Genomic DNA, 11,780 nt, shown 5'->3' with positions numbered 1-11,780 from the left:
TGTCATGCTCCATATGCTAATAATGTATTGCCCGAGTAACCAACAATTGTTTTATTGAAAAGAGGATCTAGATGCCCAATTCACAAGAAACCCGGTGCATCTAAAAAGGGGTCACACTGATTACTGATCTATCTAATGACCTATTATTGGGGTTTTTTTTAGTGCTTTGCTATAGTTTTTTGAGGAATCCTAATTGTGAGAATTTTCACCATGGGTGATCAACCAAATGGCAGTGAACACTGCTCCCAAGTTGGATAACAGCCGTGCAACAGGATCTGAGGAAGATCAGATAGTGCAATTTATTGACGAGGATATAGGGAGGGTATTGAGAGATTCTCACAAAACTTGGTCAGGAGACTTCTCATTGACAGAGGTTCTAGTGCTAGAATTCTAGAAACGGCGCTATTTGCAATATGGAGACAACCAGAGGGGTTCAAGGTGATAGATCATGGAAGAAACCTCTTTCAATTCGTCTTTGATAGTGAAATTGATCTTCTAAGAATTGAAAAGGTGTCCTGTGGCTATTTAAAAACTACATTTTTAATTTGAGAAGATGGAATGAGGACATTGCAATTAAAGAGGAAGAATTTGCCCATGTTCCCGTATGGCTGCAGTTGTGGGGACTTTCCGAACATTGTAAAACTAGTTTGGGAAGAACTTCCCAAACATTGTAAAACTAGTTTGGGAAGAACAGGAGAGTTTTTGGGAAAAGTTTTGGATTCAGATCTATTTGCGATGAGAGGAAAGGAGGAAAAGGTGTTGAAACTCTAGATTATGATGGATATTACCAAATCGTTGCAAATGTCACTTAAAATTGCGAGTAGCAATGGAAAAGTGATAGACCTTACACTCCAATATGAGTGCATTGGTAATTTCTTGTGGTCATATAGGCCATGAAATCAAAACTTGTAACCTGCATTTAGAGGATTCGATGGGAGGTAATGTTAAAGAAAAACAACGGGAGCCATGGCTAAGGGCTGAACAAGATAGCTGGAGAATTGCAAATATGAACGAGATTAGAAACCCCAATAATGTCGAGAGGGAAGAGCAATAGAGGTAGCAGCAAAAACAGCCTACGCCAGTGAGCCTAATAAGAAGTCTTGCGAGTCTTTCAGTCCAAGTCAATAATTCTCAAACTATTGGTATAGGATTACACCAGGGATCATCCTTAAGTCCATACTTTTTCACATTAGTCTTGGAAGTACTCACTGAGCATATCCAGGGCCCTGTACCACGGTTCATACTTTTTGCCGATGATATCATTCTTATGGGAGCGCCAAGAGAAGACCTAAATAAGAAGTTGGATTTATGGAGAGAAGCTCTAGAAGTGTATGGTTTGCACATAAGCCGTAGCAAGACAGAATATATGGAATGTAAATTGTCGCCGAAAGAAAAACCCTAACACAGAGGTGAAGATTGGAGAAAGCATCCTATGAAAAGTTAAAAGTTTTAAATATCTTGGGTGCATCATACATGATAATGGAGAGATTGAACAAGATGTAAATCATAGGATCCAAGTAGGCTGGTCAAAATGACGGAGTGCGTATGGTTTTATATGACAAAAAAGTGCCTTTAAAACTTAAAGGTAAATTCTATCGCACTACTATTAGACTGGCTATGCTTTATGGTACAGAGTGTTGGGCGGCCAATGGGAACACAAAGATAAGCTAAGTGTGGCAGGGATAAAGATGTTGAGGTGGATGAGTGGTCATACGCGATTGGATGGAATAAGAAACGAAGATATACGAGAGAGAGTTGGAGTAACACCTATTGTGAAAAAGATGGTATAGAATCGCATCTCAGGTGGTTTGGACATGTGAGAAGAAGACCGCCAGAACGCCCAGTCAAGAGGGTGGATGAGATGGAAGATGGACAAGGGTTGAAAGACAGAAGAAGACCTAAGAAGACCATTCATGATAGAGTTTAATGGTGTCGTTTGATTCATGTAGCCGACCCTACCAACAAGGCTTTGTTGTTGTTGTTGTTGTAAAGAAAAAGATGAAATGAGAGGAATGGGGATGAGGAGATAGGAGAAGAAGTGGTAGACAGTGGGAGTAACAAAGAAGAAGGGAGGAAGCAAGGTAGAGAGCAGGCTAGACTTAACATTGACAAGAATATGATCCTTCAATTCTCTATATGGAGTTCAGATGAGAGGTTTAACAAAAAAGAAGACAAAAGACATAATTTGAAGAAGTTGGCGAGGAGGGGGATTACACCAAAATCGATCCTAGGAGTGAAAAGAACTTTGGAAGATTCAGGGGCTTCTTGGAACAATAAGAAATATTGCCAAGAAGATATCACATCAACCATAATAGGAGAGGGAGCCACCCAACAAGCGGCATCCTAGGAGGTATGAAAATGTTGATGTGAAATTGTCAGGGTTTGGAAAAACTCTTAACAATTCACAACATACAAGGGACTATTAAATCCCATTCCCCCGAAGTAATGTTCATTTGTGAAACTAAGAACAATATTTTGTTTGTGGAGGGAGTGATGAAGAAAATCGGTTTTCAGTTCTTAAAGATAGTATATTTATAAATTAGAGGATAAAGAAGGGTAAATAGCAATCGATGCAGAGGGATAGATGCCATTGCTTAGGATTACTTTATAAAACTATTCTCAATCAGTTACCTGTAGGACCCTACAGAGGAAATATGTGATATTCCAACTAAGATCAACACTATCACCAATCATATGCTAGTCAGAACGGTCATGGAACAAGAGATAAAAGATGTTGTTTTTTCTATAAACCCATTCTCAGCTCCCAATGATGATGGTTTCATGGCCAAATTTTTTCAATTTTTTTTGGGAAATAATTAAGTTGGATGCGGTATAGTGGCTAAGAGCTTTTTTCCTGGAGGCAAACTTTTAAAAGTTTTAATCATACGGATATTTGTCTCATTCTGAAGATTGATAATTCTAGCTCTATGATAAATATCAGACCTATAAGTCTTAGCAGTGTTTTCTACAAAATCATTTCTAAAATTCTGGTGCATAGATTACAGTTGGTTATGAACAGAGTTATTAGTGATTCTTAAAGTGCTTTTACCAAAGGTTGTCTAATCAGTGATAATGTTCTGTTAGCACATGAATTTATGCATTTTCTGAAGAATAAGAGTATGAACAGTATGATTTGGCTTTGAAACTAGATACGAGTAAGGTGTATGATAGGGTTGAATGGTCCTTTCTCTGGGAGATAATGAGGAAACTTGAATTTTGCAAAAAAAAAAAGGTTAAACTGGATCAAGGAATGTGTGATGATGATTTCTTATTCTATTATTGTGGATGGACAACCTCATGATTTTTTCAAATCATGTAGGGGATTGCGACAAGGTGATCTCCTTTTTTTCCATATCTATTTTTTTTGTGTGCAGAGGAACTCTCCCATCTGCTCTACAAAGGAGAACGGAGACAGGAATTTTCTTGATTGAGACTCAATCACAGTTGTCCAAGACTCCAAGGAGGATTCTTAAAGTCTTTTTAAAATACTTAAGTTCTATGAGGAAGTTAGTGGTCAAGTGGTGAACCTAAATAAATCCTCTGTATTCTTTAGCAAGAATGCCTGGAACCTACTGGAGATCACCTAGCTAATATTCTTTTAGTGCCTTATGTAGGGAATTAGCACAAGTATCTGGGACTTCCAGCGGTTGTTCAGAAATCTAAAAAGAGCTACCTTTAATTATATCAAAGACAAAGTTACTCAGAAGCTCCAGCAATGGAAAAGGTCTCTATTGTCTTCTTCCGAAAGAGAAATCCTAGTTAAAGTCATTGCAACAACGGTTCTGATTTATACTTTAAGTTGTTTCAAACTACTAAAAACTCTACAAGAAAAATTCAAAGCACTATCTTACAATTTTGGTGGGAACGAAAGAGGGGTGAACAAAGGATGAACTGGGTAAGGTGGAAGATAACCTATAGGCCGAAAGCACAAGGATGACTCATTTTTAAATATTTGAAAGCTTTAACCTTGCAATTCATGCAAAGCAAAGGGTGGAGGCTTTTGACTAGACCTCATCCATTAAGCTAAATGGTTATCAAAAGGAAATACTTTAGATCTTCTACATTTCTGAGTGTTGGGACGGGAATGAATCCCTCTTAGGGATGGCGTAGCGTCTTAATGGATAGAAAGGTTTTGAAAAAATGTATTCTCTAGGAAATTGGCAGCGGAAGTTCAATCAGAATAAAGGAGGACTATTACCCATAACCCCATACAAATTATGTTCCAAAATAGGTGTTTGAACTAGTTCAATCAAATGGCTAGTGGAAACAACAGAAAATAACAGAGATATTCAACCCTACAATAGTAGCAACAATCTTAAATACAATTATATAGGGAGGTGAAGACAATGTTATTTGGATGTTGAAGCGAAATAATGCATTCTCAGTTGAGTCTAGATACAGAGTGGCCTTCCAATTCAAGCACCTGCCGCTTGAGTTTTTACCAGAGCAATGTTACTCGAAAATCCTCTAGTCTAGTATCTGGAAGTTGAAATTTCAACCAAAATCAGAATTATTTTTTGGAGATTACTGCATAATACCTTATTGGTGAAGCTTAAAATCAGCATTAGAATTGAATCTGTAAGCTCAGTTTGCCCCAAGTGTTGCTCAATGAAACAGTCCATCCACCATTGTTTATGGTCTTGTTCTGATTTGTTGGACGCGTGGCAATTAATGGAGGTCCCATGCCAAAACCAGATGAAAACCTTTGGCAATGCTAGAAGAAAATTACAGAGAAATTGGAAGCTTTCAACGACAAATCAGAATGGTTAGAGCTTATGGCAAACCTCCTATGGCAGCTTTGGAAGGCCAAGAATAGTTTCATTTGACTGCTGTAGGAAGTCCCCATACCTTTATGTCCAAGAAGCTCGAGCTATGCTACAAGAAAGGAAGAACACGAGATAACTTTTTCAATTCCTTCAAACTTCTTTATTGTAATAAGCTTCTTTACTTTTTCCTTGGTGGAACCTGATAGGCAAAATTGTGACCCATACTTTTCATAACTCGAACAATTCCTAGCAATGGCTCCAAAAACTTAGTGTACAATACTATGGTTCACACACATTCTTCACAACTTCGCACAACTAACCAGCAAGTGCACTGGGTCATCCAAATAATAAACCTTACGTGAGTAAAGGTCGATCCCACGGAGATTGTTGGTATGAAGCAAGCCATGGTCATCTTGTAAATCTCAGTCAGGCGGATTTTAATGGTTATAATGGTTTTCGAATATAAAGATAAATAAAGCATAAAATAGAGATAGAGATACTTATGTAATTCATTGGTGGGAATTTCAGATAAGCGCATGAAGATACTGTGTTCCTTCTGAATCTCTGCTTTCCTACTGCTTTCATCCAATCATTCTTACTCCTTTCCATGGCAAGCTGTATGTTGGGGGATCACCGTTGTCAATGGCTACCGTCCGTCCTCTCAGTGAAAATGGTCCAGGTGTGCTATCACCGCACGACTAATCATCTATCAGTTCTCGATCATGTAAGAATAGGATTTACTATCCTTTTGCATTGTCACTACGCCTTACAGTTGCGAGTTTGAAGCTCGTCACAGTTATTCAATCCCTGAATCCTACTCGGAATATCACAGACACGGTTTAGACTTTCCGGATTCTCAAGAATGCTGCCAATGGATTCTAGCTTATACCACGAAGATTTTGATTAAGGATATTCATTAAGGCTTATTTGCATGTAGAACGAAAGTGGTTGTCAGGCACACGTTCATAAGTGAGAATGGTGATGAGCGTCACATAATCATCACATTCATCAGGTTCTTGGGTGCGAATGGATATCTTAGAATGAGAATAAGCGTGAATTAAATAGAAAAACAATGGTACTTTGCATTAATACTCGAGGTACAGCAGAGCTCCACACCTTAATATATGGTGTGTAGAAACTCTACCGTTGAAAATACATAAGTGATAGTGGTCCGGGCATGGCCGAATGGCCAGCCCCCAAAATGTGATCAAAGGATCAAAAGATAATCCAATGATGTAGGTCTAAGGACTAGACATCCAAAGATTCCAATTACAATAGTAAAAAGTCCTATTTATACTAAACTAGCTACTAGGGTTACAGAGATAAGTAATTGATGTAGAAATCCACTTCCGGGGCCCACTTGGTGTGTGCTTGGGATGAGCTTGAGCTTTACACGTACAGAGGCTTCTCTTGGAGTTAAACACCAAGTTGTAACAAGTTTTTGGCGTTTAACTCTGGTTTGTGACGTGTTTCTGGCGTTTTACTCCAGAATGCAGCATGGAACTGGCGTTGAATGCTAGTTTGTGTCGTCTAAACTCAAATAAAGTATGGACTATTATATATTGCTGGAAAGCCCAGGATGTCTACTTTCCAACGCAATTAAGAGCGCGCCATTAGGAGGTCTGTTGCTCCAGAAAATCTATTTCGAGTGCAGGGAGGTCAGAATCCAACAGCATCTGTAGTCCTTTTTCAGCCTCCTATCAGATTATTGCTCAGGTCCCTCAATTTCAGCCAGAAAATACCTGAAATCACAAAAAAACACACAAACTCATAGTAAAGTCTAGAAATGTGAATTTTGCATAAAAACTAATAAAAACATCCCTAAAAGTAGCTAGATCCTACTAAAAACTACCTAAAACCAATGCCAAAAAGCGTATAAATTATCCGCTCATCACAACACCAAACTTAAATTGTTGCTTGTCCCCAAGCAACTAAAAATTAAATAGGATAAAAAGAAGAGAATATACTATAAATCCCAAAATATCAATGAATATTAATTCTAATTAGATGAGCAGGACTTGTAGCTTTTTGCTTCTGAACAGTTTTGGCATCTCACTTTATCCTCAGAAGTTTAGAATGAGTAGCATCCATAGGAACTCAGAGTTCAGATAGTGTTATTGATTCTCCTAGTTAAGTATGCTGAGTCTTGAACACAGCTACTTTTATGAGTCTTGGCCGTGGCCCTAAGCACTTTGTTTTCTAGTATTACCACCGGATACATAAATGCCAAAGACAGATGACTGGGTGAACCTTTTCAGATTGTGACTCAGCTTTGCTAAAGTCCCCAGTTAGAGGTGTCTAGAGCTCTTAAGCACACTCTTTTTGCTTTGGATCACGACTTTAACCACTCAGTCTCAAGTTTTTCACTTGGATCTTCATGCCACAAGCACATGGTAAGGGACAGCTTAGGCCTGGATTTTAGTTCCTTGGGCCCTCCTATCAATTGATGCTCAAAGCCTTGGATCCTTTTTACCCTTGCCTTTTGGTTTTAAGGGCTATTGGCTTTTTTTGCTTGTTTTTTTTCGCAAGCTTCTTCTTTTTCACTGCTTTTTCTTGCTTCAAGAATCAATTTCATGATTTTTCAGATTATCAATAACATTTCTCTTTGTTCATCATTCTTTCAAGAGCCAACAATTTTAACATTCATAAACAACAAGATAAAAAATATGCACTGTTTAAGCATTCATTTAGAAAACAAAAGGTATTGTCACCACATCAATATAATTAAACTAATTTCAAGGATGAATTCGAAACTCATGTACTTCTTGTTCTTTTGTATTAAAAAAATTTTTCATTTAAGAAAGGTGAAGGATTCATGGAATTATTCATTGCCTTAAGACATAGTTACTAAATACTAATGATCATGTAGTAAAGACTCAAAACATAGACAAACATATGGCATAAAACTGAAAAACAGAGAGATAAGAACAAGGAAGTTAAGGAATGAGTCCACCTTAGTGAGGGTGGCGCCTTCTTCTTGAAGGACCAATGGTGTTCTTGAGCTCCTCTATGTCTCTTCCTTGCCTTTGTTGCTCCTCCCTCATAGCTCTTTGATCTTCTCTAATCTCATTGAGAATGATGGAGTGCTCTTGGTGTTCCACCCTTAATTGGTTCATGTTGTGACTCAATCCTTCCAGAGAAGTGTTGAGTAGTTCCCAATAGTTGTTTGGAGGAAAATGCATCCCTTGAGGTATCTCAGGAATTTCTTGATGATGAGCTTCCTCATGCGTCTCTTGAGATCCATGAATGGGCTCTCTTGTTTGCTCCATCCTCTTCTTACTGATGGGCTTGTCCTCTTCAATGAGGATGTCTCCTTCTATGACAACTCCAGCTAAGTTGCATAGATAGCAAATGAGATGAGGAAAAGCTAGCCTTGCCAAGGTGGAGGGCTTTTCGGCTACTTTGTAGAGTTCTAGAGAGATGACTTCATGAACTTCTACTTCATCTCCAATCATGATGCTATGGATCATGATGGCCCGATCCACGGTTATTTCGGATCGGTTGCTAGTGGGGATGATGGAGCGTTGGATAAACTCCAACCATCCTCTAGCCACAGGCTTAAGGTCCAGTCTTCTTAATTGAACTGGCTTGCCTTTTAAGTCTCTTTTCCATTGAGCTCCTTCCACACATATGTCCATGAGGACTTGGTCCAACCTTTGATCAAAGTTGACCCTTCTAGTGTAGGGGCGTGCGTCTTCTTGCATCATAGGCAAGTTGAACGCCAACCTTACATTCTCCGGACTGAAATCTAAGCATTTCTCCCGAACCATTGTAAGCGAATTCCTTGGGTTTGGGTTCATGCTTTGATCATGGTTCCTAGTGATCCATGCGTTTGCATAGAACTCTTGAACCGTTAAGATTCTGACTTGTTGAATGGGATTGGAGAGAACTTCCCATCCTCTTCTTCTAATCTTTTGTCGGATCTCCGGATATTCGCCCTTTTTGAGCTTAAAAGGGACCTCAGGAATCACCTTTTTCTTGGCCACAACTTCATAGAAGTGGTCTTGATGGGCTTTTGAGAAGAATCTCTCCATCTCCCATGACTCAGAGGTGGAAGCAATTGCCTTCCCTTTCCACTTTCTTGAGGTTTCTCTGGCCTTAGGTGCCATCAATGGTTATGGAAAAACAGAAAAGCTATGCTTTTACCACACCAAACTTAGAATGTTGCTTGCCCTCGAGCAAAAGAAGAAAGAATAGAAGAAGAAGAAGAAGATATGGAGGAGAGGAAGAGAGGTGTGGGTTTCGGCCAAGGGGGATAAGAGAGGATATTGTTGTGTGAAAATGAAGAAGGATGGAGGGGTTTATATAGTGGAAGGAGAGGGGTTTGTGTTCGGTCATTTAGGGTGGGTTTGGGTGGGAAAGAGATTTTGAATTTGAAGGTAGGTGGGGTTTATGGGGAAGAGTGGATGGAGGTGATTGGTGAAGGGGTAATGGGGAAGAGAGATTGAGGTGATTGGTGAAGGGTATAGTGTTATTGGATTGTGTGGAGAAGAGAGAAGTGGGGTAGGTGGGGAACCTGTGGGGTCCACAAATCCTGAGGTGATCCTGTGGGGTCCACAGATCTTGAGGTGTCAAGGATTTCTCATCCCTGCACCTTTTAGGCGTGTAAAACGCCCTCTGTATGCAATCTTGGCGTTTAACGCCAAAATTATGCTTGCTTCTGGTGTTAAACGCCCAAATGTAGCTTGTTTCTGGCGTTTAACACCAGCCTGATGCTTGTTTCTGGTGTTAAACGCCAGACAGCTCTTCCTCCAGGGTGTGATTTTTCTTCTACTATTTTTTATTTTGTTTTTAATTTTTGCAATTGTTTTGTGACTCCACATAATCATAAACCTAATAAAACATAAAAGAACAATAGAAATAAAGATAATTAAAAATTGGGTTACCTCCCAATAAGCACTTCTTTAATGTCAATAGCTTGATAGTGAGCTCTCATGGAGCTTCACAGATGTTCAGAGCATGATGATGGCCTCCCAACACCAAACTTAGAGTTTGATTGTGGGGGCTTTGTTTGACTCTGTATTGAGAGAAGCTTTTCATGCTTCCTCTCCATGGTTGCAGAGGAAGATCCTTGAGCTTTAAACACAAGGTAGCCCCTATTCAATTGAAGGACTAGCTCTCCTCTGTTAACATCAATCACAGCTCCTGCTGTGGCTAGGAAGGGTCTTCCAAGGATGATGCATTCATCCTCATCCTTCCCAGTGTCTAGGATTATGAAATCAGTAGGGATGTAAAGGCCTTTAACCTTCACTAACACATCCTCTACCAATCCATAAGCTTGTTTTATTGACTTGTCTGCCATCTCTAATGAGATTCTTGCAGCTTGTACCTCAGAGATCTCCAGTTTCTCCGTTACAGAGAGTGGCATAAGATATATACCTGACCCCAGGTCACACAGAGCCTTCTCAAAGGTCATGGTGCCTATGGTACAGGGTATTAAGGATTTACCAGGATCTTATTTCTTTTGAGGTAAAGTTTGCTAAACCCATGTATTTAGTTCACTAATGAGCAAGGGAGGTTCATCTTCCCAAGTCTCATTACCAAACAACTTGGCATTCAGCTTCATGATGGCTCTTAGATATTGAGCAACTTGCTCTTCAGTTACATCTTCATCCTCTTCAGAAGAAGAATAGTTCTCAGAGCTCATAAATGGCAGAAGAAAGTTTAATGGAATCTCTATGGTCTCTATATAAGCCTTAAATTCCTTTAGGTCCTCAATAGGGAACTCCTTTCTGTCTGGGGGACGTCCCATGAGGTCTTTCTCATTGGGATTCACGTCCTCCCCTTCCTCCTTGGATTCGGCCATTTTGATAATATCAATGGCCTTGCACTCTCTTTTTGGATTCTCTTCTATATTGCTTGGGAGAGTACTAGGAGGAGTTTCAGTGATTTTCTTACTCAGCTGACCCATTTTTTCCTCCAAGTTTCTAATGGAGGACCTTGTTTCATTCATGAAACTTAAAGTGGCCTTAGATAGATCAGAGACTATGTTTGCTAAGCTAGAAGGGCTCTACTAAGAGTTCTCTGTCTGTTGCTGAGATGATGATGGAAAAGGCTTGCTATTGCTAAACTTGTTTCTTCCACCATTATTAAAGCCTTATTGAGGCTTTTGTTGATCCTTCCATGAGAAATTTGGATGATTTCTCCTTGAGGGATGATAGGTGTTTCCATAGGCTTCACCCATGTAATTCACCTCTGCCATTGCAGGGTTCTCAGGATCATAAGCTTCTTCTTCAGAAGATGCTTCTTTAGTACTGTTGGATGCATTTTGCAATCCATTCAGACTCTGAGATATCATATTGACTTGTTGGGTCAATATTTTGTTCTGGGCCAGTATGGCATTCAAAGCATCAATTTCAAGAACTCCCTTCTTCTGAGGCGTCCCATTACTCACAGGATTCCTCTCAGAGGTGTACATGAATTTGTTATTTGCAACCATGTCAATGAGTTCTTGAGCTTCTGTAGGCATTTCCTTTAGGTGAATGGATCCACCTGCAGAATGGTCCAGTGACATCTTAGAGCACTCAGATAGACCATCATAGAATATATCCAAGATGGTCCACTCTGAAAGCATGTCAGAAGGACACTTTTTGGTCAACTGCTTGTATCTTTCCCAAGCTTCATAGAGGGATTCACCATCTTTTTGCCTGAAGGTCTGAACATCCACTCTAAGCTTGCTCAGCTTTTGAGGAGGAAAGAACTTGGCCAAGAAGGCCGTGACCAGCTTATTCGAAGAGTCCAGGCTATCTTTAGGTTGTGAGTCCAACCATGTTCTAGCTCTGTCTCTCACAGCAAAAGGGAAAATCATGAGCCTATAGACTTTAGGATCTACTCATTAGTCTTAACAGTATCATAGATCTGCAAGAACTCAGTTAAAAACTGATAGGGATCTTCTGATGGAAGTCCATGAAACTTGCAGTTCTGTTGCATTAGAGCAACTAGTTGAGGCTTCGGCCCAAAATTGTTTGCTCCAATGGCAGGAATTGAGATGCTTCTTCCATAAAAATTGGAAGT

The 11,780-nt window shown here is 39.6% G+C and overlaps 1 non-coding gene across 1 annotated transcript; it reads left to right on the top strand.

Moving 5' to 3' along the window:
• The first annotated feature begins 11,334 nt into the window (after positions 1-11,334).
• LOC112799536 (small nucleolar RNA R71) lies at positions 11,335-11,442 on the top strand. The gene has a single exon (XR_003201111.1). It is a non-coding gene; the product is annotated as a small nucleolar RNA R71 (small nucleolar RNA).
• The last annotated feature ends 338 nt before the right edge of the window (positions 11,443-11,780 follow it).

Source organism: Arachis hypogaea, chromosome 4, assembly GCF_003086295.3.
Source record: "Arachis hypogaea cultivar Tifrunner chromosome 4, arahy.Tifrunner.gnm2.J5K5, whole genome shotgun sequence".
Taxonomy (NCBI): Eukaryota; Viridiplantae; Streptophyta; class Magnoliopsida; order Fabales; family Fabaceae; genus Arachis; species Arachis hypogaea.
This window is presented reverse-complemented; position numbering and strand designations above follow the sequence as displayed.